Below are 13,525 nucleotides of genomic sequence, written 5' to 3' on the forward strand. Positions count from 1 at the left end.
TGCTGTTTTCTCACACTTATCTTCCCTTCCGAGGGGAAAATTTCTTTTAAAACACTTAGCCTTTGGTGAGGCAAGGAGAAGAAACCAAGGGGCAAAAACTCTGAAGCCAAGGAATTCCTTACAAGATACGCCTTCAGGCCAGTTGTCCTAGTGTTTAACCCTGGAATTAATTTGTTAGGATATTTCAGGTGACTGAGTTGTTGAAGCATAACAAAAAAGCATGAGGTGGGCTTTTGAAAAACTAAAATCCATATGGGTTCAAGGTTTGGAAAATATGAGGGAAAAGCATGACAGCATGCAGAGGAGATTAATCAATCTTGTGTACATTTTTTAAAAAAAGTATTGTGTTCACTTGAGAACGTTTTATTTCAACGAGAAACCAGATTTTGCTGAAGAACACAGCATATATTGTAGGAGTGCAGAAGGGGTGGATCAGGAATCCCTAAAATTGCAGGTTTTTTCTCCTAATAATGTGACCTCATCCATACAATAAGCAGATTTAAAATTTTGATCATAAGGAAGAATTTAGGTGAAAAAAAGACCAGTTGCACTGGCACTAATCCAGGATAATTCTGCTGCAAACAGTAGAGTGACTCTGGAAATGCCAGGCAGAGCTGAGAGCTGAGCTTCCTGATAATGGGCTGTAAGAGGTGCTGGAACATAAACTTGTGTGATAGACTTCAAGACTGAAATATGTCACCACCTACAATCATGGACCTTTTCATCTGGAAAGGCAAGGATAGATATGCTCTTCACTTTGCAACTCACACACCTAAAAGGCTGACACAAAATCCCCCACTTCACCCCGGCAGCTCTTACCCTTCCTGTCCCATGTGTGCTATAGCAGCAGAACAGCTGTTCATCTTTCATCTGGGATTCTGCTTTTGTTTAGCCCTGACGACCACAAATCACATCATTACAATGGCCATTCTCATTGTACCAAAGGCTGACCAAAAACCAGATCCACTTCAAGACTCCCTTTCAGAAGCCCCAGAGATGGAGGTGGCGATGAGCATTTCTCTGGTTCCTAGTGCAGATTCTTTTCTAGCTTGTAATCCATTTTTTGCTCATACCTGACAAGGTGCTCTGTTGAGACTGAAGCCCATGTGCTGGCTGTCAGTCATGGCTAATGTGCTATGCAGGATAATGGGCAAAGGCAGGTGGTGCTGGAGGTGTACAAGCAGAGGCTGCGCCCATTGAAATTCTCTCTGTCCTAATTGGCAGGAAAAGGGCACTGATAGGCATGGATTGTCAAGATGGCTCCTCTGACCCTTCTGCTTAATCCAAATGAGTAATTAATGAGTGTGTTATGATTAGCACTGCTGTAAACTCCTCACTAGACAAATACTTTAAAGCTCTCAGGCTTTAGCTCACCAGCTGATTGCCATTTGGCTAGCAGATTTGTTTCCCTCTGAGAGGCTGAACACAACTATTAGTTGTGCAAGGGGAGTTTACGGCTAAAAAACAAAAATTAGGAATTCTACCAAAACTATGCCACTGTAAAAGTGGGAATGTGTATTCTCTCAGCAGAGCTGATAAAAGAAGTTATAACACTGTTGTGTATCAGGAGCAGATAGCACCTGATGATGTGAAGGAGGAATAGTGTACTGACCATCAAGAAATGTAAAACCTGTATTTTCAGCCTTCTTTTCTCTTTCTCTGAAAGAAGTAGCAAAACAGGAGACAGGAAGCACTAATTCCCCTTTTTCAGTGGAATACACCAAATGGATTTGTAATAGAAAAATATTTGTGTCCAACATCTTATCTTTCCAGTTTTGTGGAAAATACCAGCAGATTGAAGACATATTTGTTTTGAAATCAGCAATACCTTATTTAATTAGGTAACTTGTTGCTGTTGAGATTTTAAAGAGAGGCTTGTGCATTAGTGGTGGTGGGTTCTGCTTTCTCAGTTTAAGGCCTCAGCTGAGGCCAGTGGGGCAGATGAGTCATAGGACAGTTTATGCAGGAAGACCAGATGCTCCTGCTTCAGACCTAGATACCTTTGAGATAACCAGTACTGGGCCAGCTCACTCATGATAGAGCTGAAGAAGAGAACACAGGAATCCAAGCAACCTACCAGCATCCCCAGAAAATTTAAGGAGAAATCTACCAGTGGGAAAAACAGGAGAAGGAACAATGCACTGCACATCTTATAGACTGTCACCTGTATGAAAGGGATAGCTAGGACAAATTTGTGTCTCCGCACTTGCCAGTCAGTCACTTCTGGAGTTGTATAAACTGCAAATGGAAAAATGAAATGAAATGAAATGAAATGAAATGAAATGAAATGAAATGAAATGAAATGAAATGAAATGAAATGAAATGAAATAAAACCCACTTGCAAAGCACATTTCAAGCTTCTCCAGGCAAGCCTAGCTCTATTTCTCATGCTAATTACAGAGATTATAAAGAAGGGAGACATATGACTGCCACCTATCCCTGCCACTGTCCTTAAAACAAATGTAAAGGACAATTAACAACAGATTAGCTCCATGTCCTAGTTTGCCATGTGAGGATGATCACTGACCTTCTCATTTCATCCTCATTAGTGTCTCAGGCCAGCAGACCCATTGCTCTTTAATCATCACCCATCATCCTTTGCTTCAACACATGGAAACAAATGACGTGCTGCCAAGAAGGTCAGAGGCCAAATATGAGTTTTGTTGTTGCTGGAGTGCAAACTGGAGGCAACGGGGTCAACTTTGGGGCAAATCTTTGCGGCAGTCTGTTTGAGCAGAGAAACTGTTTTGAATGCGTGAAGCATGACACCCACTGTGTTTTTGTTTTCCTCTTGCAGCTGGAATTTACTCAAAGATTTCTTTTAATTTTCTATTTTTTAGCGGCATGTGAAAAACACCCAGGAGGAAAGGACTGGTGATTCTATTTCTTTCTGGAAACAAAAGGTTAAATTGCAAAGGGATGGGATAAGTGCATCCAGGGTGTCACATGGATATTTTTTGCCTTTCAAAGTTGCATGTTGTTCATAAAGTTATGAATGCTGGGAGCTTTTCAGGCTGCATCTCTTCATGCTGCTGCTACTCCAGTGCTACTTTCCAATTTGCCATGGATAGCCTCTGAAGACTGACAGGGCTGAAGGCACCCAGTGCCAGTGTAAATGAGCCCCATTCATTTCTTGCCATGGGCATATGGCATGTCATTGTCCTCGGCCACCGAGGCAGAAGTGATGCAATTTGTTGGCATGTCCTGTCACAGCACAAACTATCTATCCCACTGAGCCCCTAGAAAACAACAGAAGCCAGAAAAGGGCAGCCAAAAACTTCACAGCTTTATCACAAGAACACACATGCACACACCACACTGGTTAAAAAAAAAAAAAATAAAAAAAGAAAGAATCCGTGTCCTTTTTTGGTCCTCTGTGGGGTTTATATTTTTTTTATTTCTTCACGGTCTGAAAAGTTGTCTAACCTGGTACAAAGCCTGATCTTTTCTACGTTTCTGCATTCAAGAGAATTAGGCTTTAATTTCTTCTAATTGTAAAATCTAAATTTAGCATAAGATCACTGAACTTGCAGAAGTTCAGCATGTGTTTGTTTAGTGCTTTTAGTGGGAAGTTATGAGTTAAAAAGGTGGTCAAATATGATATCTTCAAATTGGAGAGTTGATATTTTATACTCCTGAAAAACTATTAAAAAAATCACATTCCCTGGCTGAGAAGAAACAAACTTGCTTGTTTCATTCTTGAATTAACTTAAAACCTGGAGTGGCTCAGAATTCATAGCAGAACTTCAGGATTACTTAATGTTCCAGTTAAATGAAACTGAAGAGAAGGGGGAAAAAATCCAGTCACAATACAAAGCAACAACAAAGAAAAGGCTGAGCACAGAGAAATTCAAATGTGGGAAAGAGAGAGGGGGAGAGAGGTAAGAAAAAAAGCAGAGGGGTGGAGGGATGACCAGAGAGCATCTCAGTATGAGCAAAAGAATTAAACTTACTCTAACTTATCTGTCCTCATTTGCACCTGGCATGCACAGTTGTCAAATGCTGCACTGAAAGCAAAGACACTGAAAAAATAATTGAACAAAGAAATTGCAGAAATTATGCAATGTTGAGAAGACTGAGATCAAAATACAACAAACATTGGACCTATCTTCCTGCCTAAAAGCCAGCTACCTCTGCCTGTCCATTTTCTGGACAGAGTTCCATGCTTGGTGTCTAATTCAGCATTTCCTACCGTGAGAAAAATAAACACTTAAATTAAGTCTGCATTAAAGAAAATGTTGCTTTAAATTAAGGAGGAAAAAGAAAAGGTTTTGACATAGAACAAACTTTGTGAAACTCCAGACCAGTCTGAGAGTTTTCTAAATCCCAAATCCTACCATATTTCTGAATGTTGCTATATGTATTTTGCATTTGTAAGGTTTACAGCCTATTTTTGCCCTTCAATAATAAGCTGTGCTGCAAATAAGTTGTGTGCAATAAGCAGTGCTGCAAATCAGATAATTAGAGGTCACTGTGATCAGATTTCCACTGTAAATTAAGTATGGGCCGAAATGAGAGTGCAAGTTTTACAAGGCCAAATTTGTACCCATAAAATGAAGTCAGACATACTGCAGTTTAAGCAAGAGTTGGGTTCAAGGTTGAAAGGTTTAAACTCAGAACTAAACTTCTACCAAGTTTGCAGCATTGCAATATTAAATTCTATCATTTTGATTTGAGCCCATTTCTAATTATATTACTGGGTTTCTATAAACCAAATCATATGCAACATTTAAGTTGGGATGTTCAGGCTGGTTAGATTTAGAAAACAAACCCATGTTAAACGTCAGAACTAATTTTTGTAGAGACAAAAGTATCATGCTCCATATGGTTCACATTTCTGAGCATAGAGTTTTTGCACTAGCTAGGCCAAACATAAACCTGTGCAACACACATAATTGCACAGGCTGTAGTTATTTCTGTTCAACTGAATATCTATAATACAGTGATTTCTCAGGTTTTTTTGGCAGTGCAAAGACAGTTGTGGAACATGTTATCAACTCTCTGCAGAAACAAAAGAACAAATAGCTCTTCCCAACACTTCCCCTTTGAGATTTCAGTCTAAGCCAGTACCACCATCACAAAAATGACACATTTGACACTTTATGTGTCTGCTCCAGCCAACACAACGTTGGTTGACATTCTCACCCTGAGTTTCCTTCTGGAAACACACAATCCTGGTGGACCAAAAGCCCTTACTTTCAAACGTTATGCTTTTCATCAGTGACACTGAAAATCCAAGAAGTCTTTTATTAAAAAAAAACCAAAACACCCAAACACTTCTTGCATCAGAAAAAAAGAAGCATCTTAGTCTTTTACTAGATACAAACACAAGTGGAAGGCTTCAGGAATAAAGGAGGCGGTTGGACATGGAATGGGTTGTCAGTCAGCAGAAGTCCACAAATCATTCAGGACAGTAAATATAAAGATATGAAAACTATCCCCAGTGTGAGCTAATTACCAATACACCTAAATCCAACTGACTCACACTGGTACTGCCATGAGAATTTCTGAAAAAGGACCTTTGGAGAATAATATAAGAAAAGGCTTTTCCAAATCTGAGTTTTGATTTTCAAATGTTCAGACAAAGAAGCATGTCTATATGCCTGACATATTGCTGTGGGCAAAACTACGAGTCACTACCCATCAACTGTGAATGAGTATGCTTTCTTTTAAACCAAACAGTTCTAGTAAAATAAAGTTGTAGAAAGCTTCCTACCTCTTTGTAGGACAGAGAAAAAGATGATATTATTGGCCACATGACAAGTCAATGAAGACCATTTGAAAAAAGATGGATTTTGTCACTGCAGTAACAGAAGTGTTTAACTTAGGAACAGATGAATAAAAGTTTAACTTAGGAACAGATGAATAAAAAACCTGGCAGGAATGGATTGGCCCAATCCATTTGATCAACACATTGCCCATGACTACAAAGACTTGAGCAAATTCAAGCTCATGTGTGCAGAGTCATGAACAAAGATAAAAACCACTGCCTCTAAAGTTACACTTGCAACACTTTTAATTTATTCTAGTAATAATGAACTTGCATTTTAATACCGTTGTGAGAGGTTAGCACACTGCATTGTGATGTGTGGTGCCTCTTCTAGAGCTAAATTGACATTACCAGGAAAAAAGAGGATTTGGGATATAGGTAGAAAAGTAGGAACAAAATTTCAAGAAGAGGTTTTATCAGAAGGCAAAAATTCTGCTAGATTCAATGAACATCAATAAAGGGAAAACCCATTTTATTTTAATGGCTGGCTGAATGCACCCATTACAACATTACAACACTAACAGTGCCAAAATAGAGGAAAAAAACCATGAAAAGTCCAGTGTAAAATATTAGTAAACAATAGACTTTAGTATAGAAAATAAGGATGCTGATAACTAAGGCTTATATAAAATGATGAACAAATGAAAGCAGTGAGAAGGAATCCTTAAAAGAACACCAGAAAGAAGTCCTAGCAGAAAAGTTTCTAATGACCCAGTTTTGAATTTTAATAATGAATATTGATGCTGTTTGCATAAATATCAAGATAATGTTGTAATAAATCATCATTGTTGTAATAATGCATTAGGGAGTTACTACATTGGCAATTCAGAAGGACACAAACTAAAGAAGTTTCTAAGTTCATGGACTTGATAATATGTAAGAATTCAAAGAGATCTGATACTGAAAGATTTTGGGAAACTGAAAGACATCTAATATGTCACTACTGGAAAAAGTATAGCTAGCAAAATTTACTGGTCCCACAAACTTAACTAAAGGAAGAAATTATATTTAGCTGTATGCTAGTTTCTGCATGGAATTGAACTTTCTACTCTGAAAAACTCCAGTATAGCATTTGGCCAAAAACATTTATGAAAATATATCAGAGCATAAGGAAACAGCCAAGTCCCTGGTCCTTGTAGTGCTTTGAAGAGCGGCACACTTATGGACATATTTTTGTGGTTAAAATTTGGGGATAGCAAAAAGTCTGTTAAAACTGGAAGTGAGGAGGAGGCTGGCTGGCCTGTTGAATGAGTGCCCTGAATCCACTGGAATTCTGGGTCCACTGTGCAATACAGCCATTTCAAACTGAGGTATGTAGCAAAAGAGAAATGTGGGACACTGTTTTTCTTCAGGAGATATTCTAAAAGGGATACAGATGGCATGGTGAGCACATAACTCAATGGGCTTCTGTTTTGATTTCATGGAAAAAAGTTAATCTAATTGTTGGGTGAATAAACAGAAGAGACATGAGGGCAACTAGGACCAGGTCTCCAGAGAACAAGACAAAGATATTGCACACAGCTTGTGCTCACTTTCTAAAAACCATATTGAAGAATTGGAGAGGGTGAGATAAAAAGCTAAAAAACTTGTTTGAGGCCTGAAGGAGCTGTTTTTTAGTGGAAGACTTACAGAGCTCCATCCATTTAGCTTATCAAAAAGAAAATTGATAGGTGGTTTGATTACAGTACATAAGTGCCTTCACAGGAAGAAAATACAAGGTAGTAAAGGCCTCTTTAATCTAATACAGAAAGGAATAACAAGAACCAATGGCTAAAAGCCAGACAAATTCCAATTGGAAATAAGCCACAGTGAGAATGATTAACTGTTGGAACAAACTACCAAAGGAAATGGTGGATTATCCATCTCCTGATTGCTTCAAATCAAGGCTGGATGCTGTGATAGTTATAACCAAACACAAGGTAGATTTTACTCTAAACAAGAGGTGAAACCAGATGAACTAGTTTCTCATGCTCCATTCTTTGCTTAAATAATCCTATTTTTTTTTAATCTATTCACCGATTTTTTAACAATGATTTTTCCAAAGTAACTCTTTTAACCAAAACTCACTGTGAAAATCCCCTTGCTGCCCCAAAGTTAAAAAAAAGCAAAACTTTAGTATTTGGCTCTGTCATAGGTGATCCTCCCCTTTTTATGCCTTGTTTTCATAATTGCATAGTGGTAACTCAAATATCTTCCTTTCTGAAGGACCTGAAGTTGCACGGAGAGAAACAAACCGAGGATTTCAAAGATAAAGCACAGTAAAATAACAAAACCATGAGTCAAGACAAGTTGGTGGCTTTACTTTAAAATATCCTTCAGAAACTGTTAGATTTTTTTTTAAGTGTGCCCTGGCACTGAGGATCAGCAGAATTGTCTAAAAGTAAGATTAGGCCTGGCATTTTCACTTCCTCCCTGAGGTATGGGAACGACTTTTCTTCTTCTTTCATTTTGTATTTCTCTTACATACTACCATGTCTAGACTATTTTTATGCCATTTTAGAGATGCTTATCATGTCTCCACATATGCAGACACTCAGTGTTTTCTGCAAAATGTCCTGGCTATTTTGACTCCACTGTACCCTGTCTGAGGAAGGGGGATGGAAACGAACAGCTCAGATCAATACACTCCCCCTTTCTCTTGTGTTCTTTGTCCCATGACACGGAGTCACACATCCTGAAAAGTCTATACAGAGACACTAACTAATTTTGAAGGCAAATTCCGCAACACTTATCTGTTTTGAGCAGATCTTTTGTTTGAGGGTGCCTCCTCTTTTTGAAAGTACACCAAATGTTCAAACTATGGAGCAGTCCATGAAATCGTTACTTTCTGTTCATCCCTGTTGTGCAAGAGACCAGAAAAGTCAACCTATATTAGCAGAAGATTATGAGTTCTCTAAATCCAGTCTATGATGCCAATGAATCATAAGAAGTGTATTCTTTGTCTCCTCTTTGGACCTCCATGTTCAGCTCCTTTGAAACAGAATTTGGAGAGGAAGAACCCCATAGCACTGATTATACCAAACTACACAAACACCATACTCTTTCAATCTTCTTTGGATGTATAACAGAAATTATTGCATGTCTGTGTTAAGGCCTGTGTTAAGTAAATACTGTGGTGCTCCAAGAACCCTTTTAGTGTGTGCATTTTTTTCTGTGGAAGAACCTCACCTTGCCTGGATTAGTGTAAGTTAAAACATTTTTAAAACTTTTCATAGGAAAGAAATGTCTATAAACAGACATTCTCCTTAAATGGAGAAAGATTTTTTAAAAATATACTGTAGATGTGTTTACCCTCACAGTCTTGTACTGGTTAGAGTAAATTCAAAAGTCTGTAAACAACATAAAGCAAAACAAAACAAAGACATGGCTCAGAAGCAAAGTTTTAACATGGTTTTATAGGAAAAATGTCTTACCTAACCACTTGAATCATACTGTATATATGCAACAGCTTGGAGATGTCACCAGCAAAGCAGGGATTACTTTGAAGTACCAATGCAGTGTGTGCACCTATGGGTATGGAGCAAAAAGGAGTCAAAAGTAGGGAAAGAAAGGCAAAGTTATTTGCTTGGTTACTATCCCTTTTTTTACTAAATCACAGTGAAAATTATGGACCTTTAACTCCAGGAACTAGTACATGAGCCAAAAGACTAATTCAGGAACTCTGGTCATTTGAGAGGCATCTCTTTGATCCAAGAAAAGTGACTTCAGTGTAGAGCAAGACTAAATGTGACAGAACAACCTTGCTTGTTCCAGTCAGGGGTATAAGTACATTGCTTAGATTAAGGAGGATGCAGATTTTCAGAATCTCCTTGCACAAGTCCAGAGTTAGATTTTCAAAGGGCTCCATGTCCCATTTAAACACTACAGGGTCAGCAGTAATGATAGAACACAAGTCCCCACTGGCTGTTTAGCAGAATAGAGGCTGGAGGCACCAGCTAAATATGGGGTTTATTTTCTTGTACTGCTTAATATATAAGAAGGTAATTTTTTGAAGTTTAGGTCCCATATCCATTTATAAGAAGATTGCCAAAGGGATTAAAGCAATTCTTTTTTAAAATAATGAGAGGTGAACTTCTTCCCTGTGTTTGCAATGGCTATGAAGAGGGCTTAGGGAAACTGGACTAAACCCTCAGTCTTCCCCAAAGATGAAGTGTTCCTTGTAGTGCAGCTGTCAAAGCTTGCCCCCATGTGCAAATATCTCCCCCTTTTTCTTCCCTTCACAGCAGTAGGAATTAATCAAGACTTCTTGTGTGGGGCCAAGAGGAGGGGGAAAGAGGGAAAGCCTGTCATATGTCATTAGAATTGTGATTGTACATGTCACCAATGACATAGGGGGTTTGAAATTCTACATATGATTTTATGAGAAAATGAAGTAATCAGCTATAAACACATCTATACATAATCTTGCTTTGACATTTATTTTTAATGAACCGGGGAAGTCTACTCTCTTCTTGAGGTCAACAAGAAAATAATTCTCACTGGCAAAGAACATTTTGGTTATTAGACTGAATGAAATGAATTGTATAATAAACAACATACAGTGGGACTGATTCCATCTCCTCCCAGAGCTGAAAATTTAGTAGGCTGTACCTTCCTCTTTTCCATTACAGTTATGCATCAGGTGCCTTCAATATAATGTCCTTCTCTTACAATTACAGAATATGCATAAGGGGAACTGCTGCTTATTACAAATTATTTTGATGGGTAATTCTTGTTGAGATGAAAGCTTTAATTTCTATGAGAGTTCTAGAAATCAGGTGAGACTGGCAGCAGGTAATCAATCACAATTACATTTAATCACAAAATTCAAAAGTCACAGCAGTTTAAAGGATGCTTAAACACACACAATTTATACCCTGAAACAATTCCATTTTGCATAGGAAAAATGGAAGGGGAAAACAGATTTATATATTTTAAACAAGATTACTTGTTACAGTGATAAAAATTAAGAGTCTAGACAAGCAAGGAACCCTGATTCAAGTAACAGGTTTATTGTTAAATCTTCAGAGAAGGCAAATAGTCTGAGAGATTTTGTGTAGTGAAAGAAAGGATGCACACAGACAGTCCACTGTAGACTTAGGACTAGGGCATTAGTGGATGCCTTATTTTTGCTAATAAAATCAAACCACCCTAAGTACATTTTGGCTTCACTTTTTTCCCTCCCCGAGAGGATTTTTCTGTTTTACGCCATTATTCACCAGCATTGCAGGAAATCTATCTCAGTTCCATTCTCTCCCAAGGGACCTGCAAAGAGCATTCCCTGCTCCTGCCTACAATCCACACTATCCATGACTGGGTTGAACATGCAAGGAGGGCAAGGCAGGGAAACAAGCTCTCAGTTTGCTGTTGAAGCTATTTTATCTATAGAAATAAAGCAATCACTGGAGGAAGCCAGGGGAGGTGCTTTTCACAAAAGAACATTCTACTACCAGACCCAGCACACTCCTTTCTTCCCTGCCTTTATTTAATGATACTGGAAGAATTGTATAACCAATTTTAATTAATGGTACTCCAGCCAAAACAAGTGAACCACTCTAAGAAGTGCTTCTAGTGTGATGAGTAGGTACCAAAGATGGAGAACCTGATTAACTTCTGCTGCCTGCTTTGTTCCTGCTTTGTTCACAGAGAAATTTGTACAAAAACCTACTGGGTGAGCTGGATGTAAACACTGTCCTGAGTTTGAGATAAAAATTATTCCCTCTTCTGAAAGTCACCTGGGAGGTGAGCAAGATGGGTAGCAACAAATGCCTGGTTATTTGGAGAAATTGAATTGACACCAACAGCGGAGACTGAGAAGAATAAATGCTCAAAACTTCACAATTATGGCAATTTTCTGTAGAATCACTGTAGGCAGAGACAGGGGCCGAGAAAAGGTCTCCCATGTCCTACATGAACTTGCCAAGATAGTTGCTGGATCAGAGGAGGCCATACTAAAGCCCCCAGTAAGCAACTTAATAAACCAGCAGTCTGAAGTTCATTTTAAGCTGAAACTATGTAATCAATTCACTTAGCTCCAAACTGAAGACCTGGACAATAAGCTTTGTAGTTTTCTTGAATTTTTCTTCTCAAATGCAATACTTGATATGAGACTCCCCTGAAATATCTGTGTGAAGGAAAGGAAAATAAAGGAAAGTACAGAAAGTGTTTCTTTTTCTCCAAAGAATTCTTCAGTCTGGTCTTAAAAATACAGAAAGTCACTGTCCAGCACAGGTGGACAGGTTCTTTAGTGTACTAAGAGGATTTTGACTGCACGTACCCATGTCTCTGCATACAAGATGGTTGGGATTCAGAAGCTGGAATCTCAGTATAAATTACTATAAGAGTCACAAGTATTACTATAAAACTACTTTTTTTGGTGGCAGGAAGGGTAAAAATCTACCATCTGAGACTTTTTGCTTCACAGAGGAAGTGGCCAGCTAAATCAGTTTGCAATTATAAATATTTACAACTCTTTACCAGGTCTCAGGTTCTGCATCTGGCACCTTCTTTTTCAACTACACATTATATTCTAAGTAACAAAAGATGGTACTGCTTTTTTAAAAACTGTGCATCCTGTAGTCTGTTGTGGCTGTAAAGACCTCTGGTTCTACATTCAAAAGAGATTGTGCATTCTTAACACTGTGAACATATTTCTCTTACAAGATGTCCCAATCAAAAACCCTTATGTAAGAAAATGTTCATTAATATGTATGTTGTGACAAAATTCTTGGAATTTAGATGAAGGTTTATTTTATTTATTTTATTTAGGTGTGATAAAATTTATTCATGACCATAAAGTCTTTTCATGTGAGCCTAATTTATACTGAGTTTTCAGGCTAAAATAAATGTTTAAGATAGATTTATGTAGTAGTATTTCCAGAAACAAGTAAACTATCTCTGCAAAAGGGTTGAGAGTTTATTTGTCATTCAAATTCTTAAATTCTATTAAAAATTATTTTTGAACATACTTTCTCTAAAGAGAATGACAAAACGCCTATTGGCTGTGACAGCGTAGAAACTTCTCTGCACATTTTACCTAGTGAGATCCTAGGGGTTAGTATTATACAGCAGGTCAGAGGAGATGACCACACTGACCTCTCTTGGCCATAAAAAACCTATGAAGAGTGATAAGCACTGACCTAATGTTGCTTCTCCTACAGATGTCAATAGTGGAGGAGTGAGGCCAAGGAAAAACCTGTCTGAATTACTACTTTAGTTAAGAGTAATTTAAACAAAATTGAATTCAGCCAAAGGTAATGCATTAGATAAAACAGGTAATGAAAAGAATCATGGTAATGAGAAGGGAGTATCAGTTGTTTGGGCTCATCATCCAGAAGCAAGACAATCAACTTTGAAAGTCCATGCTCTTTGACCAGGAACAGAGGCCTCACCATGAATGCCAAAATGGCATAGAGACCATGGGAGTGAGACACCTGGGCTTTGTGGCTTAGATAAGCTCTATCTAACTATCACTTGAATTAGGTGCCCGAATGGAGAGTCCATTTACCCCAGACTTTGGCAGTGGACAAAGAGAGCTCTATATTTCCATGGGCAACTCATATCTTATTTTTTCAGAATAATTGCTATGCAGTGTGAATCTCCCTGTATGGGCATAGGTTAAGGGAACCAGCCTCCTTTCCCTGGTTCTTCAGTTAAATGTGTACTTTCAGCTAGGATTAATGCAGAGTTAGTTGTCAAGGCATAATTCACAGCACCCTGGAGAAGACTAAAACATGTCATTGCCCCTACACTTATTAAACACTAATCTTAAAAAAG

The sequence above is a fragment of the Ammospiza caudacuta genome, chromosome 1 (assembly GCF_027887145.1).
Source record: "Ammospiza caudacuta isolate bAmmCau1 chromosome 1, bAmmCau1.pri, whole genome shotgun sequence".
Taxonomy (NCBI): Eukaryota; Metazoa; Chordata; class Aves; order Passeriformes; family Passerellidae; genus Ammospiza; species Ammospiza caudacuta.